Below are 15,709 nucleotides of genomic sequence, written 5' to 3' on the forward strand. Positions count from 1 at the left end.
CACACAGGAGGGATTGGAAGGAGCAAAGGGAAGGGGTAAAAGGGTGCAATTATATTTTAATTTCAAACAAACTGTTTTTCATTGCTTTAGAAGAAGTAGGAGCTCAAGTTGCTACTTCTTGTTTTTGTTTGTCAGTCATGTACCATAAGCCCAATTTATTTTTTTTAATTTATTTATTTATTAAAGATTTCTGTCTCTTCCCCACCACCGCCTCCCATTTCCTCCCCCTCCCCCAATTAAGTCCCCCCCCTCCTCAGTCCGAAAAGCAATCAGGGTTTCCTGTCCTGTGGGAAATCTGGAAAAGCCTGGGATAAAACCAGACTTTCTGAACATAGCGGACAATGAGGACTACCGAGAACTCAAGAACAATGGCAATAGGTTTCTGATCCAACTGCATAAGCCCAATTTAATGCAGTCCAGGGATCAAACTCAGGACTTTGTGTGTGTTAGGCAAGCATTCTAACTGGGCTTCATCTTTAGTTCAGTTGTTGGTATTTGTGTTTTTAGAAATGCCACTTAACCAAGAGTTTAGAGACTCTGCTATTCCTAACTTTTAGATTTTTCAACACAATGGTTCCCCTGAATCAGTATAGTGCCACCAGCATGTATTGGATGCCTTTCAATCTCATTCTGAAAAAAGGGTTTGTTCCTGATTACTTACCACATGCCAATATCTCCTTGAAAATTTCTGCCCCACTCCCATCCTCAGCGACCTCCAACACTGCCAGGATGAAAGCCTGAAAACATTTCTAGACCTTCTTGCCAGCAGTTCTTTGGTTGATCAGGCTACTGAGTGACAATCTTTGTGGATCTGGAAGGCATAAGGAAGGTGCAGCTGTGGTCAGGTTCTCAGGTGTCTACGGATGGCAGATTCATGAATGCACCCGAGTCTTGCCAGCTTCATCTAACAATGATTCATGTTGCTGCTATATGCTGTTGAGATCAGCAGCAGCAAACCGCCTGGGTTTCTTGTAGCTTCTAATTACCTAGGAATCTTTCAAATGGTCCTAGTTTCCAAATTTCTCTTACCTTGACTCTCACCTTGTTCTGCATGGGTCCTACAAGCTCCTAATTCTCTGTCTTATCTCTCTTTGTGATTAAAACACCTGGACAGGTTATTCTAGTGACTGGTTCCTGTACAGTAGGGGCCCCAGTGCACTTCTGTGTCTTCATAGCATGGCCCATCCAAAAGAGAAGAGGAAAACCAATTGTCAGCATTTGTCAGTTTAGACGTCCCATCTAAATGTTCATCTTCCTCACAGCCTATGATCTAAAACATAACCAATTAAGAGTATTGAAATTCTGGTATTCCTATATTGTACATTTTCAACATAGTATTTATTGAACAACTTGCAACATGAATAATAAAAACCCAGAGACAGATATTGGTGTTCAGCATGAAGATCAGAAAAGGAAAGTAGCCAACCACTAGAGAGACCTTTTACCTCTACCAAACCTTCTGATTGAAGGGGCAAGACAGTGCCTCCAAGAATCATCAAACTCCACACCACATTGAGCTCCTGTCTCTTCCCCTTTATATTCCTCTCTCCACCCAGCCATATTGTTCCTGTCTCCACCTCACTAGTGCTAAGATTAAAGGCATGTGCTACCACTCCCTGGCCTGTATAGCTGACTAGTATGGCTGCTTTGCCTTCTGATCCTCAGGCAAGCTTTATTTATTAAAACTCAAATTATATACCACTGTACCACCTGAAAGTGATTTCAATCTATGTAGGAATTTGTTGTGATCACTTGGAATAAAGAGTAGAGCTGATGCTAAGTGCACGGGAAAGCTCTCATTGGAATGTCCTTTGTGACTAAGGCTGAGAAATATTACTTCAATATAATTCATCAATCCCCGAGGATCATTAGATGGAAAGTTCAAGTTACCGCATGATAAGGAAAGACAAAACTTTGTAATTAATTCTGAGAACAGTCCTAGTTGAGACCTGTGACACAGATGAGGAATAGACAGAAAATGGGGAAGAGAGTACCCTCTCCCAAATGTTTTTGGGCTACATGGACAGTAAGCGGAAAGTTAATCAGAGAATTAGGAAAGAGGAAAGAAACCCGAGGGCTGTTATTAAGTGTCAGAACACCATCAAAGGAACGAGGCAAGATGAACGATGTCTTAGGGAACACTGAGAGAGGCCCCAGGGAAAAAGGCAGAGGGTCTTTTACCTCTGGTGCAGTTTGTTCCCTGGATTGCTCTTGGGCTTGAATTTGTGCCTCACATTCGCATTCAATTTATAAGACATATTTATTCTTGTTGGATGTCAGATCATAGCTACAGAATCCAATCTGGTCAGTGTGTCCTGAGTCTGGATATGGCCTTCTGCGTTGCTTTCATGCTTTCCCAGATGGAATCTATAGTACATGCCTGGGAGAGTTCTGGGAAAGGGCTGCCCTGTTAATATTTAGTGTGTGCTTACTGGAGTGTATTTACATGTTTTCCTGATCATGTTTTTCCAAACTTAAACAACCTTCCTTGGATCATTGCATTTTAGTTTCATTTGTGTATAAAATGTGTATACAGTGGCACTGAATTACAGTTGTCTACAGAGTCAGACATTCATTAAGGTCCTCAGATCCCACATCCAGCAAGATCCACACAGGTCGATGCAAGTCGACACTAGGTAGGTAATGTGTTTGTGCATAAGCACGAGGAACTGAGTTTGACACCAAGAACCCACATTTTTAAAGCTGAAAGCTGGGGTGATGTTTCCTTGATTTAAAGTTTGTAATGCAAGTATGAAGACTTGAGTTCAAATCCCCAGCAAACATAAAATCTAGAGGCTGTAGTGTATGTCAGGGACACTGGTGAATCCCCAGACGCTTGTGGGGCAGCTGCCTTTATCCAGTGGTGAACAGCAAATACAAGACTCTTGCTCAAATAAGACAGACAGCAAGAACAGACACTCAGAGTTCTACTCTGACCTTCACATGCACCCCCTGTGATGTGAGAGCACACACACACACACACACACACACACACACACACACACAAGCCAAACATGGTAGCAAGTGGCAAATGCCTGGGTTGTAACTAGAGCACAGGGGAGGTAGAGACACCCAGGATGTACTGGCCACTCAGACTAGACTATCTGATGAGCTCTGGGACGGGGAGAAACCAGCAAGGTAGATAGCTCTTGAGAAATGACACCTGAGGTTAACTTCTTCCTCACATACACATGCATACATGTGCACACAGGTACTTGCATGCACGTGCTCACACACACACACACACACACACACACACACGATAGAAGAGAAAAAAATCTCAAGCCTAGAAATGAGGCATTTCACCCCCATACACACACACACAAATAAAGATCACATTATTATTGTGTGATCAGTCATAGATGCTTTTTCTTTCCTTCTTTATACTTCTCCATATTTTCCAAATTTTATATAATGGTTATGTATTACTTCTATAAATTCTATGAAAAAAAATCAATATGCATTATATTTTAGAACAGACAGAATGAGAATACACAGCCCTTCTGAGGCAATATTCCAGTCACATTGCTGCAACTACTTTACATAGTCTTTCAAACCCTCTTGGGAAGTACAGACAAACAGAAAAATTATGCAACACCCACCATAGGTAGTTTTCTCTGCAACTACCTATTCTCCCAGCAAGCTTTATTACAGGGATTCTCATGTGGCTCCCATATGGTCAAGAGTGAGCTATGATTTTCTCTAGGAGATGTCAGTGTGCAGGAAGAACCCCACCCCATCTTAAGGAAAAAACTGGTCATAAGGCACAGACGTATCCGCAAACAAGAACAGATTTCCTCCTTATCATACACCCTTAACCCATCCGTAGCCAGGCCATTCGGTTTGATTTTTGAGCCCATGGGTATAAACTAAATTATGTGAGCCATGAATTATGAGATTCTACTAATAGCAACATTTTACTAGACAATTATATTTGTATTTGTGACTAAAGTCTAATTTTTAATCTGTAGTTTCAAGGGTATAGCCTGTTACTAAAATTTAAAGATCCATAAAATATTTATGTTGTTATTTTAAATATATGAATTATTTAAATACCATTGGGCTGTAGTTAGAACTAGGGCAGCTGACTCTCTCCTCTTCAGGCGATTTCCTCCCAGCCCTGACAGGGAGAAACAGCCATAACCAAAATTCGTGGCCGTGAAATGCTTCCCTAAGAGCCCTAATCAGCACTACTGATTGAGTGCCAGACCATCCTGAAAACCCATAAGGAACAAGTGTCTCCTGTCATAGGGCACAGATGCAAAGACTCCTAAAGACTGCTGCATTCACAGTACTGTATTGAGTTCAAATGAACCAAGATTCAAGCTGACTGACATCTCCAATTAGAGGTCTTGACCCCATTAAAGATCTGCGGCAGAAGAGAAGATGAGCAGGAAATACAATTTTTTATTTATGATCTCTCGATTGATTCTAATTAAAACAAAATTTTAAAGCTATCTTTGCTGAGAGGAAAATGGATATAAACAGGTAAATATCAAGAGTGAGGAAACCTAGGCAAGGCTAGGAACTTGCTGAAATTGCTCACTGAAGGCAAGAAGGGTTATGAGATGGTGAGTGAGGTAAGCGCTAGATATGGCTTGCAACATGAATGTCCCCAATGTTCAAGTGTTGAAGGTTTGGTCCCAGACCACAGTGCTACTGGAAGATGGTGCAACTTTTAAGGAGCTGGTAAAAAGTTGGAAAATCAGATCATTGGGGCATGTCTGGAGGATGGTATTGGGACGCTAGCACCTGCCCCTCTCTTTCCCTCCCTCTATGCCAACACTCTATATTTCTGAGCCATCATGGGATGAATAGTCCTCCCTGCCACACACTCTGCCACAGTGCTCCAGGCTATCCCAGGCCAAAGGCAATAGTTCCAGGTAAGAGTTCCATAGACTGAAACTCTGAAAATCAAGGGCAATAAATGAACCTTTTCTCCCTCTAAGCTGATTGCCTCAAAGCTTTGGTCACAGTAGCAGAAAGTTGACCCTCCCAAAGGCAAGTCTTCCCTGTGCAAATGCAGAGAGGGTTTGGAGAGTACTGAAGAGTAACTGCTTTCCAGGAGCAATAGTGAGTGAGATCTTTCCCTCGGATGCTGTGATGAGGGATGCAGCCCCAGCTTCCATTTCCTCTCGAAATCTTCATTAAACTCTGGGTGGCTTGTAATGACCAAGTCCTTATGCACTGTAAGTATTTAAATAAACGTTTGCTGAATTCATGAATGAATGAACAAAAGGGGGATGTCTAATGAGTTGGATTTTCTCTGAGGGGTGGACAGAAAGTGCTGGCTCTTCTTTAAGGCCGTTCCACTGTCTTGATAATCATGGTTTTTACAACTGCTAACATTCCAGCCCACTGACATGCTATAATTTACTTATTCATTGTAATGCAATTGTTTCTTCCACTTCTCTATCAGAGGCCACACTGCACTGAACATTGTTAGGCATGTTGCCTTTTCTTGCATATACACTGACATTGCTTTTGCTAAGCAGCAGCTCCTAGTTTAAGCTGACTTAGCCTTGGGGTAATTGGGGGGTTCAGTACAAACCAGACAGAAAGCTCAGAGTTTGGCTTAGGCCCCACTTTCCACTGCTGACCTCCATACAAGCTAGGTAGACCCATAAAGTCATCATCAAATAAACCTTTCTGAAATGCGTCCCAAGCCAAACCCTATGCTGTGTCCTGAGAACACATTAATACCTCCAAGTACTTTCTAGACTAACAGCATGGCAGATATGTGAAGTCATTTACATGGAGTAAGATGGGTAATTTGGCATAGGTGCTGAGAACGTGTTTGATATAGAAGGCACCAGCCTCTAAAGAACATAGGATGAAAATAAAAATATGTCAGGTGAGATTCTTGAAAGAGATGTCTATGAACTGCCTTGGAAGGGAAGTAGGGAATTGAGTGATGAGATGTGAAGGGAGGGATGGGGAGGGGAGGGGAAGGGAGGGGAAGGGAGGGAAGGGAAAAGGGAAGGGGAAGGGAGGGGAGGGAAGGGAAGGGAAGGGAAGGGAAGGGAAGGGAAGGGAAGGGAAGGGAAGGGAAGGGAAGGGAAGGGAAGGGAAGGGACCTGAATGGGTGAGTGAAGACTGGGATTTCCAAGGCTTTGGGAACAACAGCACCAAGGAGAGACTGCCTAATCCTCCTCAGGGATGGCATTCTAGGTGTACCTGGGTTAGAATCACAAAGTTCATCCACAGCTACAGAACTTCTGTCAATACCCACAAGCAGAATCTGCCTCTCACTTACAATGTTCACTTCTAGCATAAGCCCTTCTATCTCTGGTTTTCCGGATTTCTGGCTTTCTTCTCAGAATCTCATCTCTTGCAGATGGCTCCTTGATGTTATTTGAATAGCATTCCAAAAGTATCTGCTAACTTCTCCTCAGATTGTGACCCAGAGTAGCTCAGAATGTGGCCCTGACACACCTTTTTTTTTAGAGAGATGGGATCCACCAACTGGTGTCTTCATCATAGAATGATCACCGAGTTGATAGTTCTAAGAATGGTATTAGTCTGGGTTCTCCAGAGAAACCAATAAAAGCCAACACAATTTTCATATGCACACATGCAGAAAGGCTGAGTGTGGCCCAAATAAGTAGACAGAGACTGAAAAGTAGCAAAACTTGGGGGGGGGCAGAAGAACCCATTGTACAGCTCCAACCTGAGCTCAGAGCTGAGAGCCAAGAGAGATGATCGTACTGGTTCCAGCCTACGACTAAAGCAGAAGTGGGCGAGACCCATGTCCCAGCTCAAACACACTCAGGAAGATACAGTCCTATATTCCCTTCGGGTCTTTAGAGAATTAGGTGACACTCAACCACCTTAAGAAAGGTGGTCCATATAATTAAAAATTATACAAATTAACATATGTTCATCTCACTCAGAAATACCTTCATAGACAGACAGGATATCTGGGTACTGGAGCCAATCAAACTGATATATCAGATTAACGACCACAGACACTGTGATGATCTCAGGCAGATTTAGAGGTCATGGAGACACTGCCCTCTGCAACTGTGCTGTTTAATGGGATGCTTGAAATGCAGCCCTCCCGAACTGAGAAGAATTGTAATAGCAAAACATCATGTTAAGACTTAGAACCTAACTGAAAAAGATTAACTATCTCATTGTTAAGGTCAATTTGGGTGTCGTTGTCATGGAAATAAATAATTAGACAGCTGGTAACACACTGTTTTCTCAGTGATTCACTAGGCAATGAACTGATTCCTCTGTCTGTGAAGAGACAGCCCAGTGGTGTGGCAGCCCCAAGTCTATCTAAGGTGTCTCCAGAAGTGAGTTTAGAAGTTAACTGCATGCAGGGAATCTGTCTTCAGCATGAGTGCACACTGTCCAGTCAGCTGGAGGCCCAGATGGAAGGAAAGGGGAGAGAAAATGAAGTTATTTGTCTTTCGGGGTCACAGTGTCCAATTTCTCCTACCCTTGGATGCCAGAGTTTCAAGTTCTGTGTTAGATCCTGGAAGTCACCCCAACGATCCCCCAGCCCTGCCTCCAGGCTCTCCCACTTTGATTTTAGTCTGAGACTCACCACAACACCTGCTCCAAGGGCTTTCAATTGGACTTAGTCATATTATCCCTTCCGTAGGAAAGTCTTAAGTCCTAAGGCCTTTGTACTTTGAGATACACCAATGGCTGCCTTGATCCTGCAGCATTCAGTCTTGAAGTAAGCCATGCGACCATCTTCCCTAACCTTTCAACTTTGCTTCCAGGTCCTCCTATTTGTGAATGCCCCATAATGAGTCTTCTTGGGCACCATAACCAAGTGAGCCAGTTCAATTTCAATCTCCGTCTCTCATCACTCCTCTAGAATACCCTGATAGAAATCAATATTTAGAATATTCCCATTAATAACATAATAATACTTTATAGTATTGGCTTAAATAAAATGCATCATTAAGATTCATTTTATCTATTTCCTTTTGGTGTTTTTAATGTGGCTAATCAGGAGTTTCAAACCAATGATGAGGGTCATATTCGGCTTCCATTGGAAATAAAGGAACCAGTTATCAAAGGTGGGAATGGCATCCAAAGTTCTGATAAAAATAGCTAAAAATTTCAGGACAGTTTTAATTTTAATAAGTCAAATTAGCTAATGTGGAAAATTAAAAACCAGCAAATCACTTATGTGCAATTCACTTGTTGAAGTACAAGGCCATCGTAGTTACCACAGGTAGGTCATTTGCCCAAGTTTTCTATGTTAGACCCACCTGCTCCCTGGATAGACTAGTCTCTTCTCTGACTCGGGATTATGCTGCTTATGCTTCCTAGAGTCTTCAGTGCTGGGCACCTGGCTAGGGGACAAAGGTGTGATGTGTGCTGTCTATATCCTTACTCCGCCACACACAGACACCCCACTCCAGAGGAACTGTAACTTTCTCTGAAGCAACCCTGTTTCTCTCCAATCAAATATTTCAATGTTTGTGGGGCATTTTTGTTTTTTTTTGTTTGTTTGTTTTTGTTTTTAGTTTTCATTACAGGGTTTCTCTGTGTAGCCCTAGCTGTTCTGGAACTCCCTCTGTAGACCAGAATGGCCTCAAACTCATGGATGTTTACCTGCTTCTGCCTCACAGGTGCTGGGACTGAAAGCATGTGCCACCACTCCCAGCAAAATTGTGTTTCACCCAGATGAAATCCAAACATTGCAGGATTTGGGCCAGAGGCCCTCCTTTCCATATTACTGAACAAATAATTAGGCTTTCTTTTGTTTGCTCTTTCTAGGAACTGAGAAGTAACAAAATTAACACCCTTTACTGAAAAAACTTCAAATCCATTTGTAAACATTGGTTTGAATGATAAATGGTCCTTGAGAGGTCATATATAATTAAAAGCTCTTTTGATTTCACTAAGGCAAGAAGTCTCCAATAGCAGGGCTGATGGAGGTTCATCTTTGCAGACCTTGAGGTCTTACAGGCGCCTTTAAGTATCCACCCGGAATCTTGGCAAAATCCCCAAGCATTATGCAAGGTGCGGGAAGAAGGGTGCGGGGGCAGGACAGGGATTGAGGATGAGGAGCAACACCACAGAGCAGAAAGAAAGAAATGAAAGTCACATTAAGGCTTTCTAGCGTATCTCTGCTGCCACATCATGGAGAGGCCACAGACTATCATGAGCTGGCTTGTCTGAGGACTGACACATGGCCACTCAAAGAGATCCTGATTGAGTCCGTCCTCAGCAAGCCATCACTCGTCTTCCTTGACACAACAGTTTTCCCATAAGAGTCTCTTCTGGCCTCTTCAGTGTCTCTCCAGTTCAACTAGTCATTCTCTGATAGACCTCAGTTCCTTTTCTTGCCATTTTCCTGAGGCTCCTCAGAAAAAAACCGTCACAATGAAACTCTGAACCTATCATCATCTGTGGATCCCTTTCTCCCTAAGGTCGCTAGAGATTCCGTTTATTTGCCTCTATGCCTACTCACCTCCAACCCATGTCCTACTTTCTGAACTAGTCCTTAGCCTACTGTGTAAGACTATTGGGATGAAATACAGGAGATCAACAAGATGCACAATAGGCGAGTCCCAGGAAGAGATGTGAGATTGTCATGAGAGCCAAGGGAGCTGCCAGGCAAGAAATGGAAAAGAAGGACCATTGCAGAGAAGTCAAGCTGGAAAGATGCTGTGGACACGTGTGGTGGTCTGAATGAGAAAAGTCCCCAGAAGTTCATATGCTTAAGTATATGGTACCTAGTGAGTGGTACTTTGGGGGAAGTTATGGAACCTTTAAGAGGTAGAAGCTTACTGGAGGATATTGGTCACATGGGAAGGCTTTGAGCTTAGATCCTCAGGTCAGGTCCTGTTTTCCTTGTCTGCTTGCTATGTGTAGATGAAATGAGATCTCTCTGTTTCCTGCCCCGGCTGCTAAGCCTTCTTTGGCAGTATAAACACTATCCACCTGGAACTGTAAGCCTAAATAGGCTCTTCCTTCCAAGGAGTTTTGGTCATAGTATTTTATCAGGGCAACAGAAAAGTAACTAGCACAACATTAGTGGCATAGATTGTGAATATTAGGATATTAATGGCCCAAAAGTTCATTTTCCCCATGAGTATATAAGTTCTGCTTCATAACAGGAAGGACCTGAGACAAAGATGTCCTAGTGTTGGCGATGAGAACTCCTGGAACACAGTTTAAAGTCATGATAACTCTGTGAAGTGGGCCTCACTGAAGATGGGAGCAAAATTGGAATGACTGAAATGGTCAGGAAAATCTACTGAACTTAGGGGACAGAGTCTCATGTTGTGGGGATTACTGAGATCTGTCCACTCAATGTTTCTTAGCCTCTTCTCACTCATTAACAGGACCATTTCAGAGAGACTGCCTAGTAAAATGCACCAGCTAGGTAGTTATATATTTCCACCTTCCTTGCAGTTAGGAGTGGAGTACCCATACACCAAAGCTCTGGTCACTGAGACACAACAGAAAGTCTTCTGAGGATATTTGGGAAAGTTCTACTTCCAGGTCATAGTATTGTTTCATCCTGTAGTTGCTTCCTGCCCTGGTCACGACACCTGTCATAGAACAATCTGACTTTTCCACCCAATGTAGAAAATGAAGATGAAAGTCAGAAACCAAAACTGCCAAGGCAGGAAGAGTTGTAAACATACAGATGGCAATACTCACGGGTTACCCCACATACCCTCATCTCTGATATCCAGTTCCATGAAAAAATAAAACCCCCTCCTTCTTTAACCCATTCCTTCTCAGATTTTGTTATGTGCAGCCTGACAAGTAGGCATCACCTAAGGAGAGCTAAGTAGAAAAATTCTAAAATATTTAAATTAGTAACTCCCAGCTTCCTAAAAACCTAGATTTGTATGCTAGCTGTTGGTCATGCAGAGAAAATTCCTACCTTGCAAATCCAGAACCTGTGAATACAGCTAAGTTTGCACTCCCTGGAGGTTTAGCTATACCTGAGAAACTCACTGCAGAGATTTAAGACAAATTTAAGAAATAAATGGGAAGATGCAAGGGTTTGTATAAGATTTAGAATCATATTTGGAATGTGCTACAGGACTGCTACATGCACAAAGTGACACGAAGATAATCTTCAACCCCTCAGGAGGGCTCATGTGCCTTCCCTGGAACTAAAAGATATTCATGAACATGAGACTATAAGGATTGCAAGTTCTGCTGTATACAGAGCCTGGGGCTTCTAAGTAAATCAATACGTGCACAGACATCCTTTGGAAGACAAAAGCCCAAGCCAGCTACATGAAGAGATATGATTTAAGGCGAAGAATTGGTAGCTTGATAAAAGTCATTAACTGGATAACCAAAGGCAGAAAGAGAATACCAGGGCATTGCTGAGACAGCAACAGCTGAAACAGGAGCTGCTGTTGGGGCAGGAGGAACAAAGGAAGAATCAGCCAATAAACAAGTCAGGGAGTCCCTTAAGGTTCAACTTGGGATTCAGAGTAGGCTCCACCAGTCAGTGCCTTGGCCATGGAGTGATGATACTGTCACTGGAAGGAGGAGCCACTTCTGTCCATGTCCGTGGTTCTCAACCTTCCTAACGCTGTGATCCTTTACTACAATCCCCCATGTCGTGATGAAGCCCAACTATAAAACTACTTTTGTTAATACTTCACAAATATAATTTTGCTACTGCTAGGAATCATAATGCAAATATCCGTGTTTTCCAATGGTTTTAGGAAACCACAGTAAAAGGGTTGACACCTATCACCAAAGGAGCCATGACCCGCAGGTTGAGAACCACTGGTCCAGGTGAAGCATTGCAGGAGAAGGAAAATTTTCCCAGAGTTCCCTCAGAATGTGGCTTAGCAACTGTTCTATTGCTATGAAGAGACACCAAGACAAAAGCAAGCTTATAAAAGAATGCATTTCATTGGTGCTTGCTTATAGCTTCAGAGATTTGGTCTATTATTATGGTGGTAATCATGGCAGCACTGGCAGACATGGTGATGGGGAGTCCAACATCTGGATCCATAAGCAGCAGGAAAAGAGAGACACACTGGGATGGGTTTGGGCTTTTGAGACGTCAAAGCCCACCCCACCCTCAGTGATACAGTTCCTTCAACAAGGCCACATCTAGACCAAAAAGGCCATACCTCCCAATCCTTCACACGTAGAGCTATGCCCTTATAACTAAAATATATGATTGTATGGGAACCGTTCTTATTCAGACAACTAAGGCTTCCTTTCCGCTCCTGCTCACAGCAAATCTTAACGTATAATAACAGAAGGCAGAGAAAGAATGAAACCTATCAAGTCTGTGATGAACAATCTTGCCTGGCTACTAGACACACTTGGAAAGAGGGAACCACAACTGAAGGATTGCCTCCATCAGACTGACCTGGTAGATATTTGCTTGAGCGCTAACGGATGTAGGAAAGCCCATCCAACTGTAGGCAGTACCATCCACTGCGGCCAGCGGGCCTGAGCAATATAAGACAAGTAGGTCAATATGACTGTGACAGCAAGCCAGCAGGCAGCATTCCTCTATGACTTCTGCTTCAAGCTCTTGCTTTGAGTTCCTGTCTTTACTGTCCCTCAATGACAGAATATAACCCGTAAGATGAAATAAAACACTTTGTCTGCAAGTCCTTCTTGGCCACAATGTTTGTCATAACAGAGATCAAACTAGAACAAAGACTCAAGACCAAAACTGCAGAACAGGGACAGAAGTGTGGGCTTGAAGATGAAAGACAAATAACTGATCTGAGGAACCACACCCCTGCAGGATTTACCCACAAACAGCATCTGTCTCCGATATTCGTTCCTTGTCTTGTTGCTGCAATACAATGTGTAGCAAGAGCAACAGCAGGAAAGGCTTCTTTTGGCTGACAGCTTAAGGATACAATCAGTCCTGGTGCAGACATGGATGCAAGAGAGGCTCAAGCTGCAGCAAGAGTGAGAGGCTGCTGGTGAGGAAGTCAATGAAACGAATGCTGGTGCCCAGAACAAAGCCATGCCTACTGAAGAAAGCATCCAAGGATGGATGGGGGCAGTGTGGGTCTTGAGGGAAGCTAGAGAAATGGCTCAGTTGCTAAACAGCACTGACTTCTCTTCCACAGGTCCTGGGTTTGATTCCCAGCACCCATGTAATGGCTAACAGTCATCTCTAACTTCAGTTTCATGGAATCTGATGCCTTCTTCTGACCTCTGGGAGCACCAGGCATCCACATGGTGTACATGCAGGCAAAATACTCACATGCACAAAACAAAAAATAAAAAGATAAATGGACAGAAAGATGTCAAATATGCACAATGGAATATTATTCAGACATAAGAGAAAGGGAATTTGCAGCAATAGGCAAGGACCTGTATATCCTAACATTAAGTGAAATAAACCAGGATTAGAGAGACAAATGCTGGATGATTTCCCTCCTACGTGGTGACTAAAACACATGAGCTCATCAAAGCACACTGTCCTTTACCAGAGAGTAGCAAAAAAGCAGGAAGGAAGAAAGGCTGCTCAACAGGTCCAGTAGCCAGATAGAAGGAATGTTTCCATTGCTAGCAAACAGGAGACTGAGTGTAGCTAACAAGTTTGCACTGCAACAATTAAAATAGCTAGGATACAGGATTCCGAGTGCTCTCATCAAGGAATAATAAATGTTTGTGATGACAGATAACCTAAATATCCTGAGTTTTTCGTTACACATGTACCAAAATATCACATTATGCCCCCCGAAAGACATATAATTATCCATCAATTAAAAATAAGCAAATAATCTTTTTAAAAAGTAAAGCAACTTCAGTTTCACACCTCAGTAACAGAGCTTAGACAGGCGAGATAGTACCAGATGGAGACAAGCTGGGCCTCTGCCAATGCTGGTTGGAGACTCAGCTGGTACTGTCCTTCCAAGGAAGAAGATGGGCCCCCAACTAAAATCCTAAGGCACTGGGTGCCTGCCACCTGGCAGTCACAGAGTGAGCAGGAACTGACTCAAGAGACGGAGGGGGTTGGTCCACACTATCTATGCTTGTGACAGTCATAGCAATAGATGGTTGCTTGTTCTTGTAGCCTCTTTCCTACCCTCATTAAAGACTGTCATTGACCTTTAACAGGAGGCGTATTAAAGGCCTGTTTTGAAATTATTATGTCTCCTGATCCTGAAGAGTGTGATAAATGTTGGAGTAAACTCAGGCAAATTTCTGGACACTCCCACTGTGGTAATATACACATAGAGTCAAAGACAGCCATGACTGGGATGTGAGCAGCTGGAATCTTCAAGGCCTTACAGAACAACAGAATGTCTCTGGATCTCACATCACTTAAGCAGAAGATGAAGGAAGAAAGATGTGCCCCAGTGTGGTCCCAGGTACAGTTTTCAAGCTGCTCTGATGCCATTTCTATATCTGGCTACCCCTAAAATCACCGTCCTTGCCACTGCAAGGGCCTTTGTGAAAGAAGAAGGAGAGGGAGGGAATAGAGACTGGATATATGTCCTACCCAGTGAGAGCCCATGGCCTCCTTCAGGGACTTTGAAGGCCAAGCCCTGGGAGGCGGTGGCAGAGAAGACACAATGCAAGGGAGAAGAAAGCTGAAGCTCCAGGGCGTTATGTCGTGGGCCTAGGCAGGCACAAACGAAGCACATAAATGCGCTTGAAATTACTCTGGGCTGTATATACTCTGTTCTTTTAACAACAGCACTCCTTTGGGAATGAACCATGGGATTGGCAACTCTGAAAAAAAGTTATAAAAGTAATCACAAAGTCTCCCTTGGAAACACAGAAATAAGCAGAGAACTCCAGAACCCTGTATGCCTCTTTGAACATCCATTTGCCAGCCTAGTTCTGGGCTCAGTGGCCTTTCTACCGTCACTCTCAAAGGTTCACCTCTCACACACCTAACAGCCCTTCGAAGTCACTCTCTATCCCTTGGGGTTCCTTTTCTAGCCTGGTGTAGAGACAGATTCCCAGGCCTCACTTTCTGCTTCCCACTTAACACCCACCGGGAGCCCTTCTTGACTTAAGCAATTAATTCTTTACATAGCCCTGGATATTTTTTCACCTCCTGGGAGAATTACAATCAACAAATCAGACAGGTACACAAATGCACACTCATGGACACACAAGCACATGTACATGATCACCCTCACACACTTTCCCAGATACAGATCTGCCAATAAATCAAGAAAGAGCATTCAAAAAGAAGTAGTGATGACTTGAGAGCTGCCATTGTCTCCCATGGCTCTGTGATTTCTCTGGTTCTTTAGTCTGGGAAAAGAGACACTGACCTCCCTTGAATAGTCACTGTTTTCTTAGAAGGAGGTGGCAACTGTGGTTGCCAACCAAGAGATGACAGACAGGGTGAGGATGCTTGTAAAACAACCTCCAATCTGTAATTCCAAGCATAGTTAATACCCAGCACAGTTAACCTCAGACCTTAGATGTCAGTTGCTAATTTACTGCCTTTTAGCTACAACATCCGAAGACATCTCAACATCGTCACTGTTCAACACACCATCATTATATTTCTTGACCTCTCACCTCCAGAAGCCAATGTCTTACCCTCACAACCAATTATTCTTCCAAATTTACTTCTGCACCCATAGATGACTTGGCCTCAGATAGGCACACGTCTGTGACAGCCTTAATTGTTCCCCAATCTACCAGCCTGCTGCTAGCCCCATTGTCTTCCAAATGCAGCCAGAATCGTACCATTAACTCTCCGAGAATTAATGATATCGTCTGGTTTTGAATCCTGTGTCTGGCACATCAA

The sequence above is a fragment of the Microtus oregoni genome, unplaced genomic scaffold, assembly GCF_018167655.1.
Source record: "Microtus oregoni isolate MIOR12 unplaced genomic scaffold, Mior012 000013F_ref0000133, whole genome shotgun sequence".
Lineage (NCBI taxonomy): Eukaryota > Metazoa > Chordata > Mammalia > Rodentia > Cricetidae > Microtus > Microtus oregoni.